Below are 26,370 nucleotides of genomic sequence, written 5' to 3'. Positions count from 1 at the left end.
CATTCATTTTGTCAACAATTCCTGAGTGGAGTATTGTATCAAATGTGCTAGCCAGGTCTAGGTAGGCAGTATGCACTCTTTCCCCATTGCCTTGCTGACCTTCACAAAGAAGTCCACCAGGTTTACAGGTATGACCTTCCCTTGAGAAAGCCAGACTGGGTTGGGACCAGTGTTTGAAGGTTGCCTTTGTCTTCGTTGATCATTTCTATGATAAGTCATTGCATGGTTTTACATATAAGACTAGTCAGACTAAAAGATCTGTAGTTTATGTGGTTGATTTTTGGTCCACCCTTGAGAAGTTGGATAACCATTGCAGTCCTCCATTCTCATGATACAAAGCCTGTTTTGAGGTTATAGTTGAAAAGTGGCTCAAGTGGTCCTGATAGGTTATGTTTCAAGTTATTTAGGGAGCATTCCAGATATTCTGAGGGCCCATTGAGGCTGTGTTTTTGGATTTAGTGAGCACTGTCTGAACCTGCTACCTGTTAATAGACTATGTGTCTTGCATTGAGCAGTACTGTACCTTCACCAAGGATGATACCACAGCATGAACAAAAATGATTGATTTTAACAGTTGGCTTAGTTTCTAGTGTCACTCCAGAGGAATCCAATATTAATTAGCATGCAAGGACATGGGTAACAGACCATGTTGCTTTGTTAAGGATGGTCTGCACCTGTTCCCCCTGGGATTTTGGATATGAGCTAAAACTTTAACCATCCCCTTACAGCCTTTTTAGGCAATGTCAAAATGAAATGACAAAACTACTAACGTAGCAAAAAACAAACAAACTTGAAGTAACCTTAAAGTCTTACTGCTCTGTGCTAAGATCCTCAACAAGAAACGCCACACCCTACAAGCTCTTCTCATTCTTGAGAATGCAGACATCTGTACTGTTACTGAGATTTGGTTTAAAGCCACAGAAATTATTCTGGATGTGGAAGGCTACAGTGCCTTCCACACATTTAGACCAACAACAGCAAAGACAGGGGCTAAAGTTGGAGGTGTCTCAATCTAAGTTAGCAGCAAATACAACTCCAGGTTGGTTAAACAGGATGGTGCCCTGGAGTTCATCTTTGTCCAAGTCTCTATAGACAAGGTTTCTTTCCATGCAGTGGCCAGCTACAGGCTTCCCTATATGATCCACAAAGCTCACAACTCTTACCTAGACCCTCTAGAGGCACTCACCATCCAACCAAATACCCAATTCATGGGAGACTTTAACTACCCCTATGTAGACAATGAAGCATACACTGCCTCTAACTCACGGGCAGAATGTTTCCTGGACTTTATCAACACAAATACCCTAGACCAGATAGTGCTATCTCCAACCAGAGGATCAAACATATTGGCTCTAGTACTCACCAAAATGGGAGAGTGTTGCACCCCCCCAACCCCTGTCATGTCCACATTAATGAAGTCAAACCACAAAGCTCAATCCCTCAAAAAAAAATCAGACTGGGAAACCCAACTCAACCTGTAACAGTTAGAAACTATACTAAAGCAAACTACAACCTATTAAGTGATGGTCTGCCAAAATTCACAGCTCCTCCAAACCCCAAGAACACAGCCACCTATTGAGAATTATTTACAGAAACCCTGTTCAAACATGTAAATGGCTGCATTGAGGCTGCCATACCTACCAGAAGTAAGCCCAGATCTGACATCAAAAACAAACTGCATTGGTGGAATCCTTACCTTAACAGGCTATATAACAAAAGAAAAAAGTGTTGGCCAAAATCAGAAAAAACAACTCTCATAGAGACAATAGTTCTCTGATTCAACTAAACAAGAAACTAAGAAGTCTAAAAAAGTCTAGCAAGCCCAATTACAAGGTCAGGATAGCCTTCCAGGCTAAGGACAATCACAAGACCTTCTTCTGCTATGTCAGTAATCTTAACTAGTACTAAGTGGCACAACCTTTACTGATCAGTATGACATAGCAAATCCACTGGCTGATAAATTTAGCTTTAACTTCACTTCCCACCCCCACACAACAGCCCTGTGAAATCCCGTCATGCATACCCTGTCCAGCTATCAACAGGGAACAGATCCTGGAGATACTCACTAGGACCAATAACACTGCTTCAGTGTGTCCCAGCAATATCTCTGGTTGCCTTCTAAATAACCTAAAACATGACCTAGCAGGACCACTTGACACACTCTTCAACTATAGCCTAAAAACAGGTAATGTGCTAGGAGGGCCGCAATGGTCATCCCTTTTCATAAGGATGGACCATCAAGTGAACCAAAAAAACTACAGATCCATCAAACTGATTATCATGAAATGATCAACAAGGACATTAGTAACCTACAGACATGGGGCCCATCCCAATTTGGCTTTGTTAAAGGAAGGTCTTGTCTACTTAATCTGATAGACATCTTTGAAAGGGTCACCATGGCTATGGATGAGGGAGAAAAGGTGCATTTCACCTACCTTGACCTGGCCAAGTAGTTTGATACAATACCCCACTCAGATACTCTTGACAACCTCTCAGAACTAGGCATAAATCTCTTAGTAAGTCTTTGGATTGCCAGCTAGTTCACAGATAGGCCGCAAGAAGTCAGGATCTGTGAGACCTCCTCTACCAAGAGACCGATGACCAGCGGAATACCCCATGACTGTGTTGGCTCCACTCCTGTTTGCCATCTAGTTCTCAGAAATCAAGGGTAATGTAAAAGGCCTCTGGCTCACCAAGTTAACAGCAGAATGTAAATTGGAAGCTATCATAGATTGTCTCCACAAGGCCAACATCCTACAAGAGATTCTAACACAGACAAATGACTGGTACCATAGCCATGGATTAAAACTCAATGCAAAAACATGTATTACAGTGTCCTTTGGGAAAATGTCCATCCAAGCTAATTACTTTATTGCTAAAACACCTCTAAGAGTTGAACCGATAGTTAGGGATCTGATAACATATGTGGAGAGTAATCTGGCATTTGACCAACACATAGCCAAGCTATTAAGAAAATCATTCTATGTCACCCAACTCATAAGCAAGGGTATGGCATCCAGGTCCAAGGGAGTAATAGTACAACTCCACTCAGCCTTTATTGGACCCATCATTGGGTACAATGCCCCCTTTGGCATGCACCTAGCTAGGCACTGCAGCAGTTGGAATGCCTTCGAAGGTTCTTTACCAAAAGAATCCAGGGTATGAATACCCTATCCTATACATATCACCTTAAGGTCCTATCTCTGTACTCAGTCTCCTACAGGTTACTGAGATGCGAGTTATGCCTAGTGTATAAGGCATCCTTGGATCCAGCTCTGATGAATTTCTTTCAAGACTGGAAGACAAATAAAACCAGAAGCACTAAATTCAAGGACCTGAACTTTATCTGCAACATAAATAGAACCTGCTAGAGAGACAGAGAAGGGACCCTGTACTGTGGAATAAGTTCTACATCTACTTGAAGTAGACTTTATTCTTGACCTTGTTCAAAAGAAACTTTGATCATTGGTTTGGAAATTTTAAATTTCCCCCCAGCCTGACCCACATATCTATGGTGGACAGAGGTTGACAGTAAGTAAATTAATCCCTAACTAACAAACCCCGGTCAACATAACCCTTAGTTACCTCACTATTAACATACAGCATCATATAGGCATCCAAGGATCTCTGGAACAAAATGGGGCTGGGTTGCACGGATAGGCTTGTAAAGACCCTGGTTGCAATTAGCGTAGTATGAACTTATGAACCCATGAAATGTAACTTTAAGTAGGCATATACAGCTATAAAAAGCACTGAAGCACAAATCTTGGAGCAAAAGTCACAATACTGCCATTACTGCAATCCTACTTCAGACTAAGGCAATGGACTGTGCATAAATTTACCAGTAATGCAGTAAGAAAGGACTAAATGAACTTTGAATCTTGCAGTAGATCACAGTCCTTTGACAACTATGAACAAACCTGCAAGATTGATTGATGCCACAGACTGCATTCAAAAAGCAAACAAAAAAAACCTTTTGCATGTAATTCTACTTATGGAAACAGAAGTACAGTATAATGTATAAACAATGCTAAAATATTGCAGTAATACACAATCTTCACACAACTACAAATAAAGCTACAAGATTAGGGTCTCAGAATAGACCAAAAATGCAAACATATAAAATTTTTGGCTAAATTTTGGGCAAAAAGCACAAGTAAAAAAATCTACCACCACACAGGTCCGTATTAGTGGAACTTAAAATATTTGAGCAGAATTTAGATAAAAGCTTTTTTTTCCTTTTGATGAAAAGCTTGTATCTCACATCTCTCACAGTCTTGGGTAGCTGTAACTCTGTTCTAAATATGGCAGACTTGCTAGAGAGAGATCGAATCAAATAAAAAAAAAACAATAATGGAGCTCAAGTCCTGTGGTTAGAATTTCGGAAATGTTTAGCTTAATGTCTCAGTGGGAGTTGTCAGACAAAAAGATCAGGGGAAAAACAGTAGCAAGGTAAACAGAAAGGCAACATAATTCAACTTTAAGCATGTATATATGGCTATAAAAAGTACTGAAGCACAAATCTTGGAAATTAATTAACAGTACTACGAGTACTGCAATCCCACCCTCAGACTAAGGCACCAGACTATGAAGAAATTTACCAGTAATACTGTAATAAATGACTGAATGAGGCTCAAATCTGGCAGTCAGTCACAGTCCGGTCACAAATCTGAAACAAGCTACAAGACTGATTGAGACCCCAGACAAGATTCAAAATACAAAAAAAACTGCCTTTTTCCTGTACTTCTTCTTATGGAAATAGAAGTGCAGTGTGATGTATAAACAATGCTACAATATTGCAGTACTACACAATCTTCGCACAAGTGCAACTTAAGCTAATTACTAAGGTCCTAGAACAAACTAAAAATGCAAACAGATAATCTTTTTGCTAAAATATGTACAAAAAGCAGCAAAGTATGAAAACGTATCACCACAAAGGTCAACATAAATGCAACTTAAAATAGTTAAGCATTTATTTAAATGAAAGCTTTTTTTTCTTCCCTTTTGGTGAAAAGCTTGTATCTCACTCATCTTACAGTTTTGAGTAAAAGACATTGGGTGGATGTAGCTCTGTGCTAAATATGGCAGACTTATTAGAGAGGGATCCATTCAAATAAAACCAACAATGGAAATCGAGTCCTATGGTTAGAATTTAAGAAACGTTTAGCTTAATTTCTCAGTTGGCTTGGGGTGGGAAGGACAGACTCAAAGAACGGGGAAACCAGTAGCAAGGTAAACAGAATGGTACTGGAATGCAACTTTAAGCAGATGTATACAGCTATAAAAAGTACTGAAGCACAAATCCTAGAAATTAATTTACAATACTGCCACTATTAGAATCCCACCTAAGACTATGGCACCAGACTATGTAGAAATTTACTAGAAACACTATAATAAATGACTAAATGAGGCCAAATCTGACAGTACATTACAGTCCTGCCAGAACTATGAAAAAATCTGCAAGACTGATTGAGGCCCCAAACTCAGTTCAAAATACAAAAAAAATCCCTACCTTTTACATGTACTTCTACTTATGGCAATAGATGTGCTGTATAATGTCTAAACAATGGTAACATCATGCAGTAATACACAATCTTAACACAACTACAACTGAAGCTACAAGACTATGGTCCCAGAACAAACCAAAAAATGCAAACAGATAACTTTTTGGGTAAAATGTGGACAAAAAAGCAGAGAAGTACAAAAAAGTAGCATTGCATAGCCTATCACGATAAGTGCAACTTAAAATATTTAATTTGAATTTAAACAAAATATTTCTTTTTTCCCTTTTGAAGAAATGCTTGTATCTCATACTTCTCAGAGTCTTGAACAAGGTGGATATAAATATAACATCCGGCATCATATACAAAACACAACACAACAATTTTTTCTGTGGAGTGAAGACTGGCTACATGAATAGTCAGCTTTTATTCTACATACTGTGCCATCATTTACCAACAAGCTGGCAAGTGGTAAATGATGGGCATGCAGGTCAGAGCTATAATAATGTAATTAAAAAATGTAGGCTACCTATTGTAGTGTAGATCCTCTTATTGGCTCTTTAATCCAGTGGAGATGCTGGTTTTCCTTGAGACCAACAACTAAAATGAAAAGGAAAAGCATCTTTGTTTGTAGCAATCCACTGCTGCAGAGCTTTAAGTTGTCAGACTTATTCAAAGTAATGACCTCTTTCATCTGTAAGTCATCATTAGATACAATGTTTCTTACTTTGAATAAACTGGACAACTTAAAGCTCAAAGATGGATTGCTTCATGTTTTCAGTACTTAATTTTGAGAATGTGTACATTCTGCTCTAGTCAGCTGTCCATCCACCTGCAAAATACTTTCAATAATACAACAGTGGATTACTTTATATAAAGATTTTTTTTTTGTTTTGTTTTTAGTTTTGCTGTATTTAGGAAACACAACCATACATTGGAAATAAACCCTGTGCATTGCAGAATATTTGGCATTTCAGGGAACAGCAGCCTTTCCCATTGTGATAGCTCAATGAGTGTGGGCCAGGTGGAACCTTTATTGCCACATGATTCTGTACTCCAGGTTTGAGTACTTAGGCCACTCTTCTTAGAGGTCAAAGCTAATGTTAAGGGTTTGTGGCTGACCAAGACTGCAAACTTAGTGTCATCATAAACTCCACAGAGGACAGCATCATCCCCCAAAAGGACCTGGCCCAAACAAATAGTTGGTATAAAACACACTGACTAAAACTAAATGCCAAGAATGTATAATAATATACCTCAGCAAGCATGACTCTCCTTGTAACCAGCACATTGACAAGACACCCCTGAAAACTGATCCCGTAGTCAGGGATCTGGGAACGTATGCTGACAATGAACTATCCTTTGATCACCACATATCCACTATTGCAAGAAAGTCCTTTTTCCTTGCACAGCTTATATCTAAGGTATGGTATCCTGGTCCAGTAATGTAATCATTCCACTCTACTCAACACTCATTAGGATGATTGCTGAAGAAAATGCCCCTTTTGGTATGTACTTGTTCAAACACTTATTACAGATGGAATGACTACAACACCTCCTCACTAAGAAAATCAAGGGCCTAAACCACAAAACTATGTGGACAGTCTCAAAGCCTTATCTCTCTTCTAGGGTATCATACAGACAACTGAGAATCAGTTCACATCAAACATGAACATTTCCTTTTTCTAGAGTGAATAAGCTATGCATAACCTCATAACTTTATTTTGTTTTAATAACTGAAGAAATAAAACAACTCCCTGTTTGTATTTAAATGTGTTTTCCAGGAGATGAAATATGTGTACAAAATAAATAAATAATAATAAAAAAATACAAGGAATTTGATTTGGCACTCAGAAACTTAAGTTCTTTTATCTCTTCACAAAAAAGTAGCTTAAGTACATTTTATAATGGAACGCTGAAATTTATTGTCAGAAAATCTAATTCAAAATGTCAAGCTACCATAGATTTATAACCATGTATTGATAAGGCTCCACTAGATGGCCTACATGGAAGCTACTAAATTGCATTATGCTTTTTTTTATTAAGGTTGGTATATGTCAACTTTTCAGGTGGAGACGTAACACATATTTTAGCGAGTTGTCATAATCTCAAAAATAAAAAAATATCATGTATATTTCATCAGACAATGCACATTTTTACCTCTGAAAAACTGCTATGAACACAAACCCCTTATTAGGTTCATAGGTTAGTACTAAGCCAACTGCCCTTTTGAGCTTAGCCAATTATCCATTGTGAGACTCAAACCCTGCACCTTGTGTTTGTAAGGCAAATACCTTAACCATTTGGCCACCCTCCCAAACCCCTTATTCTTTTATTCTGACAGGACAATTTGTCACACTCAAATTCAGCACCAAACTGCAGTGCAATTCCTAAAGGTAAAATTTTGAACAGGTAGTAACCATCATAAGTGCAAAAAAAAAAAATCTAAGAAATGTGAGGTTCACTCGCATTAAACAAATATCCAAGATACATATGCAGTGTTGTACAACTTGCTTTACACAGCTCAGCTGTGTGTGGTAACACTGTGACAAAAATATGAACATACATATGCATGTACACTCGTACAAACACATACACACACATACACCCCCCACACATATACACGCACATGGACGTGCACATACACACACATGCTCACATACACACACACACACACACACACACACACACACACACACACACACACTCATGTATGGATGCACACAAAGACATGCACTAACATTGTATGTGTGCATTGTGTACACCTCTGTATTTCATTCTGTATATTGATGAGACACACAATGCTCACAACACACTTACTGGCTGTTGAACAGGCTGCCATGGTGAGTGCCCATGTAATTTGCTGTCCTTTGCACGTGTGCTCATGAAATTCTAAACCTTATAAGCACACAGGCTGACATATTGTGTGCACCTGCAATTCACAGACCTGTGCTTTTTCACTTACAGCTTTTATACCTTATCTGTGCACATAGTTCCATTCTGTGTGCTGCTACAATTGTCAGTTACATGCCTGGATCACGGAGACTTGTGTGTTCGTGTTATCTTCTCAGAACTGGCTCACTGGCTCACAAGTATATGTGACATAAGGCAGTACATCTCAGTATGACATACATTTCCCTCTGCATACACTGAATTGATACTGCCGAACAATTACATTTGCCTGTGATTTCTGGAAAATTCAGTACTCTAGATGGACAGTTAAATTTGTCTTTAAATTGTGGAACATTCAGTACTCTATAGATAGAAAGCCTAGATTCTTATGTAAGTATGCAGTGTGGATGCTGTCTGTTAATGTGGTTGTCCAAACATTATAAAGTGTCATTTTTGGGTACTGACAAGATGATAGATCAATATTAGTAGACTGTAGAAATAGTTTAAACATTAATACCTAATGGAGTTGGAAACATGGAATAAAAATGGAAGCTGGAGTTTCATCATAAAATGTTTAGGACTATACATTTTAGTATAAATGAATTGCTGTAGAGATGACTTAACTTTTCTGAGTTGACATTTATGTTGGTTGATTGACATGTGAAGCCCACGATATCATCAACTTTCCAGCCAGTGAAGTCTGTATTCTGTAGTTTGAAGTCTTGACTCACAGTATTGTAGATTGACCAAATCTACCAGATTAAGAGATATAAATTTGTTCAATTAGATTCTAAATTTGCTAGGGTTTGCTAGGGTATATGTGGAGTATAGTTTCAGGATATATTTTCTGACTTCTTTAAACTTTGGTAGGACTGCCCTTAAAGATATTCTTTATTGATTTTGTCTGCAGGGCAGGTTATAGACCAATCCCATGTCTGACATTTCTTGGCATAATTATGGAAATTAACATAAGTTTATAGCTGTAAGCATTCTTGAAAGATTTGGTCTTATAAATATCCATATATAGTATAAGTAAAATCTCTAAAGGCTTGTCTGTCATATAAGCTGATTAACTTCTTACTGCTTTCCCCATTCACTTAGTAGTTTATCAGTCATAATGTCAAACACACAAAATGCAGTTGTTCCTTGTTTCATCTCCTCTTCATTCCTTCTAATTCTCCAACTGCCTCACTGTAATATTACATCTATGTAGGTCCTGCTTTCCAGCTGCTCCAACACCATAACACAAAATCCTTACTTCTCTTCTTTGTTATTGCAGTATTGCATTGGCCAATAACTGTGACAGCATAATCCATTTTCCCCTGCACTATCAATTTCAGTAAATGCCCAGTTTTCTACCATTTTATTTTTGTATCTAGTCTGCCATCTACTTTTTTACCTCTGGAAATCCATTGTACATGGGTAGCACTGATAGGTGAAACAGGACATTTACGTTATGGTTTACTGTCTTCCTTCACTGAGCAGAGTCTGTGGTCACTACATCTGATCCCATCATTGTAGGTGCTCTGTCACAAAACCCTACACCTACAAGTTTACTTTGAGTTTTGTCATTATTTGATAGCCTGTGGTCACTACATCTGACCCCAGATATTGCAGGAACTCTGTCACAAAGCCCTACACCTACAAGTTTATAGGTCCATAGCTGTTTACTAGGCTAACAACCACAAGGGCCTTTTTAAGCCTAGCCTTGCATCCCAAATCTCTGACAATTTCTGATAGCCTTGATAAGTGTAAACAGGGGTTTGGGGGAAGAAACATTTACAAGCAGGGGCCTGGGAAATGAACCATTTACAGGTTGCCTGTGTCCATTAGAGACATAGCTGCCAAAGCAGGGATGGATTTCCTGTTCCCCATCCAGTAGTCCAAGTTGCACCTGAATTGTGTTAGGGAGGAACTCTGCTTCACATGAATAGGGAGCCTGTTCCATAGACGGGGTAGTCTCTGGGATACATACCTTACTAAGACATTTGTTATTGTTTCATAACCTGCGTTCACTACACCTGATCCCGATATTGCAGGAATTCTGTCACAACGCCATACACCTATAAGTTTACTCAGGTCTTTGTCATTGTTTCATAGCCTGCGGGCACATCTGACCATGATATTGGATGAGCTCTGACACAAAGCCCTATACCTACAAGTTTACTGAGAAATTTGTCATTGTTTCAGAGCCTGTGGTCACTACATCTGACCCTGCTATTGCAGGAACTCTGTCACAAATCCCTACACCTACAAGTTTAATGAGGCTTTTGTCATTGTTTCAAAACCTTGCAGTCACAACATCTGACTCTGATATTGCAGGAGCTTTGTCACAAAGCCTTACATCTACAAGTTTACTGAGACTTTTGTAATTGTGTCATAGCCTGTGGTCACTACATCTGACCCGATATTTCAGGAGCTCTGTCACAAAACCCTACACTTACAAGTTCAATGAGACTTTTGTCATTGTTTCATAGCCTAAACACAACTAAACTCTGTAACTGATTAAAAAACAAATACGACTCAAGGACACTTGTAGTTTAGCACTTTCGTTCATTTAATACAGAACTTTAGAAACAACCATATCTTACAATCATTACACATTTATATTAACACCACTTACAAAAATCAATCTGTGAACCAGTCATATTCTGTGCTTGTAATTTGCTGAATTAAATGTTTAAACATACAATGATATTATACAGAAATTTGCTCTGTAAAAAATATTTTAAGTACGATGAAATGCTAACTAAATAAATGCAAAGAGTCATAAAAAGCTGAATAATTGTAAGAAAAATAATCGTATTGTATCATGCATTTTTAAACTTTAAAAAATGCTTAGACATGTTTTTGTTAATGCCAGGTAAAACATCAGCCCTTAAAATTATCTACCATTTGAGTTCCAAAAATTCAAGATATGCATTAAATGTATCAACAAGTCTTGTTCTATTCACCTTTTCTAACACCATAAACTGGATTTTTTTTAAAAATCCATACAGCTAAGAGAATGTCTTGCTAATGCATCATTTAAATCTTTCTTTTTAATAGCTGTTGCATGTTCTCAAATCCTACTAGCTAGCTTTTGAATGGTCTTTCCTATATAGAAGGATTTACATGTAGAACAAATGGCGACATAAACTAACCCTTCTGTACTACATGCAGTGTACAAAAAATTGTTGTGCTCAAAGAAAAAAACTATTCATAGGCAAAATGAATCTACATTGAGCACAATTATTACATGTAAAAGTCCCTAACTTAGTTTCAGTTTTAACCCTCTTGTTATTTGAAAGATTTTCAAGAATTTGTTTTAAATTTTTAGTTTTCTTGTGAATAAATCTAGGCTTATGTCCAATAATTCTGGGGAGTTCTTGATTTCCTAATAAGATTTTCCAGTTGTTGTTGATCACTTGTTTAATTTAATTGCCCCCAGTGCTTAAAAGGATTGGAAAAAGAGTACTGAATTTATTGTCTTCTCCTGTTCTGTTTGTACTGCAACCACTTTTAATAATGGGAGAAAAATGTATATGTCTCTGTTTTTTAACTTCATCAGTAATAGTCACTAGTTTTTGAAAAGGATATCATCTTTCTAAAAAAAGTTCAATAATTGTATTAGTTTCTTCTGAAAACACCTTATCATCACTAATCAAATGGCTACGTCTAATGACCTGTCCTCAGAACACATTTTGTTTCATATGTACTGGATGAAAGCTATCAAAGTGTAAGTAATTATTGGTAAATGTGTTTTTCCTGTAAATATCACTTGAAAAACTTCTCTCTTTCATGTTTATATCTTTATATCTAAGAAGTGCACTGAACTACCCATTTCTCCCAGTGTAAAATTAAGCCAGTGAATACTATTATTGATTTCCTGCAATAAATCATTCAGGGTGCTCATGTTACTGGACCAGATAATAAATAAATCATCAATATAGCTTTTATAGAACTTCAGGTACTTAAATGATGGAATTTTAATCAAATATTTCTCCTCCCATCAACAAAGGACTAAATTAGTGAATATGGGGCTACTTGAGCTCCCATCGCTACACTATTTTTCTGTTGAAAAAATGTCATCAAACATGAAAAAAATATTCTTAAGTACTAAGTCAATAAGTTGACAAATAGTTATGTCAAGCCCATATTCTTTACAATATTTGCTAAGGTATAAAGTAACAAAATCAACCCCTTCATCTTGATCAATAGAGGTATATAATAAAGTGATGTCCATAGTGCACATATAACTGTCCTCTCCCATGAAAGTATAATTTTTTATCTCATCTAAGAAAATACAAGAATCCTTTAAAAAGTATTTGCTTTTCTGAACAATGGGATTCAGTATTCGATCTAAATAGGCAGAGATCTTAAAAGTTTTGTTATAAGGTTCAGACACTATAGGCCTGAATGGGGGCTGTACTGTATTTTTATGGATCTTGGTTATACTGAACAAATACCCTAATTGAGGCTCTTCTACCATACAAAACTCAAATAAATCCAAGTCAATATACCATTGATGTAACATATCAAACAGACTTAAATCTATAACTGTAGCTAACAAAGTCTTTAGATACTTTGCTATAATTGGTAGTGTCACATAAAATACTGTACATAGCTTCTTTGTAGTTATTACACTCCATTATAAAAATACCTAGCCCCTTGTTGGCCTTCATGTACCTGATGACATTATAGCCGCCTAACTGTTTGAGTGCTGTAATTTCTTGCTTACTCAGATTACAGTATTGATGTTTAGACCACCTGGTTGTATCCTTTAATAAATTGTGTAAATCTGTTTCAACCATGGAGGAAAAGACATTCAATGTATATACTAATGCAAACCTACATTCCTTGATATCCACTTCATTAAAAATGTATTTCAAATTTAACTTTCTGATGTATAATTTAAAGTCTAACATACTGTGGACCAAAGGTGCTCTATTAGCTGGTAAAAAAGAAACCCCCTTTGACAATAATTTCAATTCAGTGCCAGAAAAAAACTATATTACTTAAAGTGAACACATGACATTCTTTCTGTAATGCCCTTTGCTCTTTCCTTTTTTCTTTGTAACTACTGTTAATGCCTCTTGGTTGGGAAGCAGACTATTCGTTTCTGTTGCTGATGTAAAAAAAAGTGGGGGGGGGACTGTTCACTTGCTTCACTTGTTTCAATGGATTGACTGGAAAGAATGTCTCTTTGTGGTTCCTAAGAATCTGCATGTGTGATATTTTCAGTCTCAGAATTGTAAAATGTCTGTCCCTATAATTCTTGTAATGAGGGATATTAGAGTCAATATAATTAGATTTATATTTTTTTCTTTTTGATTAAAAAAGCTTGACCAAAGTGGTAGCTTTTTAAATCCCTCATTAGCTTTTTCTTTTGCTTATTGGTGATGCTGTCAACAAGTCTCTCACATTTTTCAAATAAGTTGTGGTATAAGTATTGGAAGGCCTGATAATCTGGGTGTTTATTTAATTTCACATCCATATTTTTAATTTTCTCCTTTAATAGCATTATTTCTTCTGCATTCTAACTAGTAAGTGCTTTAAGCAGTTCAAGGCTTGTTTTGTTTTATATATCTTTGATATTATTAAAGATTTTGTTCTTTAAAGTAATGCCATTTGGGAATGTATACACTCTTAATCCCAACTGTACCACTTTTAAATCCACACATTTGCTCAAGTAATGATTTTCCAGTGTTAAACTTTTGAGCTTGAGCACTTTCTTTTCAAGCTCAAAAAACTTGCTTTAAAATCAAAGGACATATAAGGAGAGTGTACAGACCTTGTAGCTTATCCTAAGATGTTAACATTGATAAATGGATTAGAGTCTTCTTCCTTCAAAAACCTGGATAGAATCTGCTTGAAACCATTAGCATCTGCAGCAATAACTGTTCCACCATCTGAAGATGAAGAAAAAAATACATTGGAACTTTTGCTTTGCTGTTGCAGGGCTCCGAAACTCCCTCTAAGCTGTTGAACCACCACTTGTGCTTACTCAAAGACGTCAGCCAGGTTCTTGGTCAACTTGGCCACTACTGCAGGTGTCGGATGAATGGTAAGATTGCTGGATTCCTCATTTGTTTCCATCCCTCAGCAAATATTTTTTAATATTCGTAGAACACAGAAAAGTGCCAGGAATTCTCCACAAGCCACCAGAGGAACTCAGACCAGCAGAAAACATGAAAAATAAGCCAGTGCTGTGTGTGGAAATATTTTGCAAAGTCCCAGAAACATCAGGAACTTAAGAAACAAATATATAAACATCAGGAACTCAATGATTAAATGTAATATAAATGGTATAATTGCCAAAATGTAGATTCTAGCCCACAACCCGTAAAAAGAAGAACCAAATGTGCTTAAACACAAAAAACTAAACACAACTAAATTTTGCAACTGATTAAACTAACTATAGTTTCACGGGAGAGGAGAGTTATATGTGCACTATGGACATCACTTCATTATATACCTCTATTGATCAAGATGAAGGGGTTGATTTTGTTACATTATACCTTAGCAAATATTGTAAAGAATATGGGCTTGACATAACTACTATTTGTCAATTTATTGACTTAGTACTTATGAATAATTTTTTCATGTTTGATGACAACATTTTTCAACAGAAAATTGGTGTAGCGATGGGAGCTCAAGTAGCCCACACATTCACTACTTTAGTCCTTTGTTGGTGGGAGGCATAATATTTGGTTAAAATTCCATCATTTAAGTAAATCAAGTTCTATAAAAGCTATATTGATGATTTATTTATTATCTGCTCCAGTGACATGAACACCCTGAATGATTTCTTGCAGGAAATCAGTAATAGTATTCATTGGCTTAATTTTACACTGGGAGAAATGGGTAGTTCAGTGCACTTCTTAGATATAAAGATATATATAAACATAAAAGAGAGACGTTTTTCAAGTAATATTTACAGGAAAAACACATTTGCCAATAATCACTTACACTTTGATGGCTTTCATCCAGTAATATGAAACTAAATGTGTTTCGAGGATAGGTCATTAGACTTTGCCATTTGATTAGTGATGATAAGGTGTTTTCAGAAGAAACTAATAAAATTATTGAACTTTTTTTAGAAAGAGGATATACTTTTCAAAAACTAGTGAGTATTACTGATGAAGTTAAAAAACAGAGACATATACATTTTTCTCCCATTATTACAAGTGGTTTCAGTACAAACAGAACAGCAGAAGACAATAAATTCAATAGTTCTTTTCCAGTCTCTTTAAGCATTGAGGGCAATGAAATTAAACAAGTGATCAACAACAACTGGAAAATCTTATTAGGAAATCAAGAACTCCCCAGAATTATTGGACATAAGCCTAGATTTATTCACAAGAAAAGTAGAAATTTAAAACAATTTCTTGAAAATGTTTCAAATAATAAGAGTGTTAAAATTGAAACTAAGTTAGGGACTTTTCCATGTAATAATTGTCCTCAATGGAGATTCATTTTGCCTATGAGTAATTTTTTCTTTGAGCACAACAATTTTTTGTACACTGCAAAGGGAAGATATTCTTGTAGTACAGAAGGGTTAGGTTATGTCGCCATTTGTTCTACATGTAAATCCTCTATATAGGAAAGACCATTCAAAAGCTAGCTAGTAGGATTACAAAACATGTAACAGCTATTAAAAAGAAAGATTTAAACAATGCATTAGTAAGACATTCTCTTAGCTGTATGGATTTTTAAAAAATCCAGTTTATGGTGTTAGAAAAGGTGAATAGAGCAAGATTTGTTGATACATTTAATGCATATCTTGAATTTTTGGAACTCAAATGGCAGATAATTTTAAGGGCTGATGTTTTACCTGACATTAATGAAAACATTTCTATTAAGTGTTTCTTAAAGTTTAAAAATGCGTGATGCCATGCATTTATTTTTCTTACAATTATTCAACTTTTTATGACTCTTTACATTTATTTAGTTAGCATTTCATCGTACTTAAAATATTTTTTACAAAGTAAATTTGTGTATAATGTCATTGTATGTTTAAACATTTAATTCAGCAAATTAAGAGGACAGAATGTGATTGGTTCACAGATTGATTTTTGTAAATGGTGTTAGTATAAATGCGTAATGATTGTGAGATTTGGTTGTTTCTGAGGAAGTTCTGTATTAAACAAATGAAAGTGCTAAACTACAAGTGTCCTTGAAATGTATTTGTTTTTTAAATTGTTTCATAGCCTGTTGTCACTACATCTGACCCCAATATTGTAGGAGCTCTTTCACAAAGCTCTACACCTTCAAGTTTACTGAGACTTTTGTTATTGTTTCATAGCCTGCAGTCACCACATCTGACCCTAATATTGCAGGAGCTCTATCACAAAGCCCTGCATCTACAAATTTGCTGAGACTTTTCTCATTGTTTCAGAACCTTGCAGTCACTACTTTTGACCCTGATATTGCAGCAGCTCTGTCACAAACCCCTACACATACAAGTTTACTGAGAATTTTGTCACTGTTTCATAGCCTGCTTTCACTACATCTGACTCCAATATTGCAGGAGTACTTTCAGAAAGCTCTACATCTACAAGTTTACTGATACTTTTGTCAATGTTTCATAGCCTGTAGTCATTACATCTGACCCCGATATTGCAGGAGCTCTGTCACAAAGCCCTTTACCTACAAGCTTACTGATACTTTTGTCATTGTTTCATAGCCTGGGGTCACTATATCTGACCCCGATATTGCAAGAGCTCTGTCACAAAGCCTTACACCTACAAGTTTACTCAGACTTTTATCAATGTTTCATAGCCTGTGGTCACTACATCTGACCTCAGTATTGCAGGAGCTCTGTCACAAAGCCCTACATCTACAAGTTTACTAAGACTTTTGTCATTGTTTCAAAACCTTGCAGTCACTACATCTGACCCCGGTATTGCAGGAGCTCTGTCACAAACCTGACACCTACAAATTTACTGATACTTTTGTCATTGTTTCATAGCCTGTGGTCACTACATCTGACATATTGCAGGAGCTCTGTCACAAAACCCTACACCTACAAGTTTACTGAGACTTTTGTCATTGTTTCATGTAAGCATATTTACCATGAAGAATCTTGCTGCATATTAACTTTAATCAGTTAAATACATGCCTGCTCTGTGAAATAGTAGGAACCCTTCCTAAGTTGGCCGCTGTCTCCTTTTGCTTGACCAGTAGACCATACTACATAAGCCAGGTATTTAGTCTTAAGAAATGACAGAAAAACAGTTTTACTTACATTTCTTTGTTAATTGCTTTGTTCTGGATATAAAGTGATTGCTCTCAGTTATAAGTTGACCTATACATTGGTCTGAGGGTGGTAATCTATTCCTACATTCAAGATAACCAAAAAAAAAAAACAACCCTAAGAAATTCTGGCCTTCTGTAACATCCATGGGAATAAAAATAATCCAAATCCATACCTCAGTATACCATCTCTTCAAATGGCCACCAAATTCAACAAATACTTTATAGAGTCCATATCCAATCTAAAGTAAACCCAGCTCATATACCCTAACTCACTGCTTATAGTAATACCCCTAATACTAACCTCTACACACCCCACACATCACACATACAACCAACCCCTTACTCATAACCAAAAATCAAACCATCCTCAGCTTACTTTTCAGCCCATCCCTTTATCTCAAATAAAAAAAAAAAACTACTACAAAAACTGAAACCTTGCTCACCTTAGCAGACAACCTCCCACCAGAATACCTAAAGCTTGCAGCAGAGGCAAAGGCATTCATCTTAATTCATCTTAATTAATCTTAATTAATAGATCCATAGCTGAATCACATGACCCTAACCTATGGAAAAGATCACACATCATTCCATTACATAAGGGAGGCAACTCCAGTGACATCACAAACTTTTGTCCTATTGCAATCTTGTCCCACCCTCTAATATTCTAGAAAAATGTACAACTTCTCCACCATCTTACATGCAACAACTTACTTTCCCATACTCCACTTGGCTTTATACTTGCACACAGTACCTCAACAGCATTATTATCTTTCAAGGACTCTGTCAACAAAGTCTGTGATACTGGCAAACTTGTATCTGCAGTATTTCTAGATTTGTGAAAACCTTTTGACATGGTATCTCAACCCAAACTCCTTATAAAACTTTCTAGTATTAGTCTACCATCTCATCACTTCAATGGTGTTCTAGCTACCTAGCTGACAGGCAGCAAGCAGTAAAATGGCAGGGCTCTATCTCCCTATATCACATCACCCACACAGGTGTAGGAATACACACTTAGTAAAGAATACTTCAGATTGCTTAAATTAATACTGAAAACAGCACTGACATCTAGGAACAAAATCCAAGCTATAAACCAATTTTCTGTTCCTGTCCTAAGTTACAGTTTTGGAGTGACTGACTTGCCCCAAAATGTGTTGGATAGATTAAATAGGAAAACAAGAAGGATGCTTCATGCTCACCAAATGATTTATAAAAATCAGTGCATACCAAGATTATATATTCCCTTTCCAAAGGAGGGATTGGCCTCCTTGAAACTGATTACATGTCTAGATCTGCAGTCATGGCACTCCACACATATCTGCTGACCTCACAAGACCCAAACATACTGAAAGTTTTGAAACATGAGGAGAATAAATCTAAGATGACTTCTTTGCTTAATCTAGCAGAAACATATTGGCATCAAATAGGAATGGAAATCAAACCAGAAGTAGATAAAAATCAGCCAACAACTGAATGTGGCAAAAAAAAATAAAAAAAGAATATAAGGTGAAGGACCAGATGAGAAGGCAAGAAATGCGGAAAATGCATCAATATAGTTGCAAGGATAGAAAACATCTGGAAGAACCTTATGTTGATCAGGAATGAATACAGGAAAGGTTACGGAAAGGTGAATTCAAACCAAGAGATGAAAGATTAATATTGGCAGCCCAAGATAGTGGGCTGCATACATGTTGGTTTACAAAGTCCATTGAACATGTGGGAGAAACAGACAAATGTAGGTTTTGTAAAACCGAATTGGAAACAGTTGCACACCTCACTGCTGGTTGCGGCATACTAATGGCAGAAGGACTGTAATCTGAAAGGCATAATAATGTGGCGAGACTGTTACACTGGGGATTGTGCAAACATTATGGTATTGAAGTGGCTGAAAAGCACTGGAAACATGAGCCACAAAGCATCATAGAAAATGAAGAAGTCTGCATCACATGGGATCATCCATTACCAACAGTTCAAAAGATAGATGCTAGAAAACCATATATAGTGGTCCAAGAAAAGAAGACAAGAGTAGCATTGATCATTGAAATTGCCACACCCAGTAACTACAGTGTCTTGTGTACAGAGAGACACAAAGTTATGAAATATCAGGATTTGCAGGCAGAAATGAGAGCAATGTGGAAGAAAGATACCCAGACAGTTCTAGTAGTAGTAGGAGCAACGGGTCTTATAAAAGAGAATCTACAATTGCATTTAGATATGCTACCAATACATGTAACTCCATACGAATTGCAGAAGGAGTCATTACTGGGCACATAGCAGGTGTTGTGAAGAGCACTTCTGGCTGACAACAGATTGAAACAATACTAATTTCATGAACTTTAATCGTACATTGACTTAGGAATGGGGTCCATTCCCGTCATGGTATTAGAAACAAAAACAATTTGGAGAAATTAAAACAGTGAGCCCCAAGGATGCATCCTAGACCCATTACTATTTAATGTCTTCATCAATAACTTACATGCATGCTCCTGTGAAGGCACTCTAATCCAGTATGCAGATGACTCCACTATCACCTGCTTATCAGGCACATTAACTCACCTACAGCACATAGCACAACAAGCTTTCTCTTCCATAGAAACATTGGTCTCCAATGCTGAACTCCTACTGAACCTCCAAAAAAGAAACAACCCCCCTCCCAAAAAACAAAATTCCTTCTCTTCACCCACAAACCCCATACGTTCAACAAAACAAACTTCAAGATCTTTTCAGCCAACAGTACTGAAACTGAATTGGTTCAACATACCAAACTACTAAGTGTCACAACTGGCGATATCTCAAGTTTGACCTACACATACAAAACAGTGAAAAAAAAAAATAAAAGAAAAAAGAAAACTAGGCATGTTATACAGGAATACAAACTTCCTCACAGCAGCTACAAAAGTTAACATGCCAAAACCTACCTCTTCCCCTCACAGTTATATGGGACTCCAGTTCTAACATACAGGCCTCCCTAAGTAAGCAACTAGAAAGCTGCTATAACAAAATTGCCAAATTTGCCATAAATGCAGCCCTTCTAACTCATCACTGTAAAGCCGTACATTCCCTAAGATGGCTTGAACTCCACCTCCAATATGCACAACTTACTACAGTATAAGAAATCATCCAAAACCCACTAGCTTGTCCTGCTTTTAGCCCATGAATCAACTTTTATATTTGAAATAAACATCTCAGATCTGAAGGCAAGCATCTCCTTACAACTTATAAATCTAACAAAACTCCAGGCCTAAGCATTTATAGGCTAATGACCACAAGGGCCTTTTTAAGCCTAGCCATGCATCCCAAATGTCTGACAATTTCTGATACCCTTGATAAGTGTAAGCATGGGCCTAAGAGATGAACCATTTATAGGTTACCTGTGTCCATTAGAGACATAGGTGCCAAAACATGGATGAATTTCCATTTTCCTGTTCAATTGTCCAAGTTGCACTTGAATTTGGCTAGGGAGGAACTCTGTTTCACATGGATGGGGAGCCTGTTCCATAGATTGGGTAGTCTCTGGGATACATACCTATCTCTCCAGCAGGTCCTATTTATATCACAGGCAAGGCTTATCTTTAGAACGGGTTGTTCTGGTGCTATTTCTTTTGTGGATATGCAGGAGGTCCATCAGAGTGGGGTCTGACAATACCCTGTATGCCAGGCATAGATCTCCCTTCAAAAGCCTGTAGGAGAGTAGGAGACAGAATACAGGCTTCCTGCTCTGTGGAAAATCTATGGAACTCCCTTCCTCTATCAAAACTGCTACTAACCTACTCTCCTTCAAAACCTCTATAAAAAATATTTCAGCAAAGCTTGGATTTGCTCTTGCATGAGTCAGGCTAAGGTACTCACATATCTTTTTCTTCCTCTATTCTTTCTCTCCTCACTACCTTCTCCTCCCCTACACATACTCCCCTCAGGTTACACTCAGATATTTTCCACATCTATTCCTACTATTCCCCTCTATCACACCTTACCCTTCTCTACTTGTACCATCCTACATCTTCACCAATATAATTTGTTACCATATTATATGACCTCTAAAATATTAATACTTGTTATGATAATCATCTATTATGTATATAATGCTGCATCTCCATATTACCAGGCTTTCCATATAATTTATGCTTGAACACCATGACTTTATTGTGTCTACTGAGTTTGTATTCTAACAAACTAATGTGTAGTTTTTCAAAATTTGTCCTTGAATGTTATGACTTTATTATGTCTGATAAGTTCTCATTCAGACAAACTAATGTGTTGTTTTCATATTTGTGTTTGAATGTTATGACTTTATTAGATCTGTTAAGTTTTTCATTCTGTTAACTATATGTATCTGGAGCCCCCCCCCCCCCCCCCCAAGGCCTCTGCTAAAAATTGGCACCTCATGACCCAGTCAGACTTTCTCAGTAAACAAATGCCAACTAAATAGATAAATAAATGTTATGGCTATGGCACTGACAGCTAGCTGTAGTTGTCTTTTTACTCAGGTCAGGAGAATAAATTTATTCTGTCTTTCTGTAGATCAGAACTGAATCACCACAAGCTGAGTTCAGATTAATAATAATAATAATAATAATGATGATGATATCAGCAATTACTATATTTACATTTCTGGAACTTAGAAAGTACATTTTTTGTATGTCGATTTGCTTTGTTTTCTAATATGTTGTATCACCTGGATCATTTTTAGTGTATTTTCTAAGTAAAGGCTCTAGAGAGCACCCCTGCATTACCAGGCTATAATTCATACCACACCTTTTGGCCACCTAACCTGGACCGAAACACTAAAGGAGGAGGTGTGTCCATATTCATTAAGGATATCCACACCTTCAAGCTAGTTGCTCAGCATACTGCATCTGAGATTATGCAAGTGCAAATAACTCTGGGCAAGATTGTAATCCAAATTGTAGCTTGCTACATATCCCCCACCATGCCCTAGGATTCCCACTCCTCATTTCTTGATACACTGGAAAATATTAGGGTACAACCTAACACCCTAATAATGGGCGATTTCAACTACCCCACCATTAACTGGGAAAACTACTCATGTACCAACTCTTTTGCTCAATGTTTTCTGGAATTCGTAAATTCCAACACCTTGGATCAACTTATCCACACTCCCACCAGGGGCAGCAATATCCTAGACTTGATCATTACCAACATGGGCAACCGGTGTTCCACAACAGAGGTCAATTCCTCGTTGGTCAGATCCGACCACAAGTTAATCACCCTAGACATCCACATCCTGCCCCCCCCCCCCATTAGGGAAACCACCATAAAAAAATTCTTCAAAGCCAACTTCATGCTTCTTAAGACAGAAGTGGTAAACTTCAAGACACCCATGCAGATGAACAATAGAGGTATGACTGCTGAATCCTACACAAATGCACTTTATAAGCACTTACATGAGTGCATGGATCATGCAATCCCTAACAGAACCAAGATGCTATTCTCCAAAAAAAGGAAGCCAATCTGGTGGTCCCCTACAACAGAAGAAAGACGCTGTTGCAAAAAAGAGTAAAATCCCATGATTGGAGGAACTCCCCGGTCAGCCTCAGTAAAAAGCTGAAATCCCTCATAAAATCCTCCAAAGCTAGTTACAAAAAGAAAATTGCCACTGATTCTAAAGACAACCACAAAGCATTCTATAGCTATGTCGAGAATCTCAATGGCATCACTCAGATCTACTCTTAGTTGCAGCACAATGGCACTAAATATACAGAACCAACTGATATTGCCAACATCCTGGCAGATGGGTTCAGTGCTAACTTTACCCCTCTCTCACCCCCTAAAGGGCCCATCTCTATACCAGAATAATGCAAAGTTCCTGTAATCATAGCTGAACAGGTAAAAACCCCACTCTCCAAAGCCAAGAACACAGCATCCATGAGACCTGACAACATCCCAGGCTGCGTTCTACATGAACTACAGAACGAATTGGCTCCCCACCTAAGTACCATGTTGAATCATAGCCTCACCTCAGGCTTTCTGCCCACTGAATGGTGCACAGTAACAGTTATCCCACTCCACAAAGGGGAGCCACCATGGGACCCGGGAACTACCACCCCATTAGCCTGATGAGCCTGGTCTGCAAGGCTATGGAACGTATCATCATGGAACTTATAAACAATGACATTGGTAATCTCCAAACTCTGGACCCAACCCAGTTTGGGTTTGTAAAAGGCAGATCATGTCTCCTAAACCTGATAGACTTCTTTGAACCGGTCACCAAAGCCGTAGATGAGGGTAATGTGGTTCACACAGCCTATCTAGATCTCACCAACCTTTTCGACACCATCCCCTACTCTGGAATTATAGATAAACTCACTAAACTAGGTATAAATCCCTATGTCACAAGATGGGATGCCAACTGGCTCACTGACAGAACCCACACTGTGAAAGTAGCAGACTCCAAATCCGACTTCAGACCAGTGACAAGTGGAGTACCACAGGGTTCAGTCCTGGGTCCTCTCTTGTTTGGTATATATTTCTCAGAAGTACAGGCTAACACAGAAGGTCTTTGGCTAATGAAGTTCACAGATGACTGCAAACTAGGAGCCATAATTGAAACTCCTAACGATGTGGACATCCTACAAAAGGGCCCCACTGAGACAGATGCCTGGTGTCAAAGCCATGGCCTCAAGCTCAATGCCAAAAAGTGCATTGTCATCCCTTTTGGTAAAAACTCTGTACCCATGAACTACCACATAGGTGGTAGTTTACTTAACACCAAAAGTGTGATAAGAGACCGTGGGACACAGGTGGACAGTAGTCTCTCCTTTGATAATCACATTGCCACAGTAGTCAGGAAATCCTTCTACATGGCACACCTCATCACAAAAGGTTTCTCATCCAGGAAAAAAAGTGATCATTGTTCCCCTCTACTCATCACTCATTAGACCCATTATAGAGTACAATGCCCCTTTTGGTATGTACCTCACAAGATATCTACAACAACTGGAAAGGATGCAGAAATACCTCACAAAGAGGATTACTGGCCTCAAACAGATGCCCTACGCAGACCGTCTCAAACAACGCCAGCTTTACTTCGTCGCATATCGCCTACTCAGAGGCGATCTCTGCCTAACATACAAAGCTATGTCAAACCCAGAGCTGTTGGACATGCTCCACTTAAAGAAATCCCTATCCCCTCCGAGCATGCTCTAGGGACCTAAACCTTGTTACCACAATAAACAGAACATGTTGGAGGGATAGATTCCTGTCCCAGAGACTTTCCATACTCTGGAACAAAGTACCTATCTATATCAAACAAAGCTCCTCATTAGCACTCTTCAAGAAAAATCTTGATGATTGGATGGGAGATAGGAAATTCACCCTGGGGATCACTTCTGTGGCTCTGCTTGACAGGGGCACAAGAAAATAATGTTCTTGGGTGGCAAAGGCCAGGGTACTTTTTTGGCTAGGCTTATATAGGCCCTAAGGCCAATGGCCTAGTACCTACCTAGGAACCTATGATGATGCTGTTGCTGTTTTTTTTCTTGGATGGGGTTATAGTTATATCAATTTACTTCTGACTTTGTAAGGGACATGTTGCTGACAGAGACACAGATGACAATTTTTTCTGTTTCACTTCATTTATTTACCTCATATACTTGTGGGCTATTTTTTGCAAGCTTCAGTCTTTTACAGTACATTTCCCTGGCCACACAGTAAGTGCAGCATAAAAAAGTATTCATTGACTGTCTTACTCTTCACATGGGCAACAGACCTCAAGCTGTGGAGTTTCTTTTCAGTCTTGACTTTCATTTTACATTGTGGTTTGGCATACATATATTATCCCTGATTTGCTACTTATTCCTTAGTGGTTACAGCAGAAACATAAATGTTACTTAAAACAGTAACCATTAGAAATGTCAGGACCCAATAGAGTTAGTCCCAAAATATGGAGACTGAATGGCCGAAAGATTGGACATACATATACTAAGTCCGAGATACCATTTCATGGAATATTCCCTTTTCTCCAACATGTGGATATCACAGAGTTGGCATATATAAGTTTGAGAAGATCAATTTTGGACAGTTGCTCTTCTCTGGGATGTCAGTCTTTTTTGTTCAGCTTGTTGGCACTTGATATTTCGAGTGCTGACATTTCAATAGGGAGCCGTCTAAAACATTCAAAGTTTCAGTTCAGTAAATTGACATTTAGTACAGTGTTCTATAGTTTTAAAGTATTTATTTTTCTGCAACTAACTTTCCTGAGTTTAGACTTCTGTTATCAGTAGTCAAACATAGTAGTATAGATAGATATAGGCAAATAAAATAATCTGCACTGAATGTGAAGTATTTTATAATAAAAGTGCTTGCATGCCCTTAGAGTAGGCTAGATTATAACAACTTGCTAAATAGTCTTTATAAAAGTCATCATCTACAGAGGTGTTGACTGGCTGCCTGTGAATGACAAAGCCACATTTCATCTTAACTGTCAAATCGACAAACTGTTAAAAATGGAACACTGGCTCCCAATGCGAACAAAATTACAAAGCAAAGATGCAAACTATGCACTTAGTGACAGCCAAGAAGATAGCATTACTCTCATTAGACCTTGTTTAAAATCTCCACAGGAGAAGGAGCCATCGCTAGGCCAGACCCAGCTGCTTGGAATTGGCTAACTGCAAAAACAAGGCAGCAAGAGCATTTCAGTTATTTAGAAACAAACTAAAAGAACAAGTGTTTAAATCACCAAATGCTATTACCCAAGTGACGATGGGTGGTCTTT

General features: G+C 37.5%; 1 protein-coding gene across 1 annotated transcript in view; it reads right to left on the bottom strand.

Moving 5' to 3' along the window:
• RCAN2 (regulator of calcineurin 2) overlaps positions 1 to 26,370 on the bottom strand; it is a 780,549-nt gene that overhangs the window by 112,848 nt on the left and 641,331 nt on the right. The gene's annotated exons all lie outside the window — the stretch shown is intronic.

The sequence above is a fragment of the Protopterus annectens genome, chromosome 2.part1 (assembly GCF_019279795.1).
Source record: "Protopterus annectens isolate FY-2018-M chromosome 2.part1, PAN1.0, whole genome shotgun sequence".
Lineage (NCBI taxonomy): Eukaryota > Metazoa > Chordata > Ceratodontiformes > Protopteridae > Protopterus > Protopterus annectens.
The sequence above is the reverse complement of the archived record's forward strand: the minus strand, read 5'-3'. Positions and strand labels throughout refer to the sequence as shown.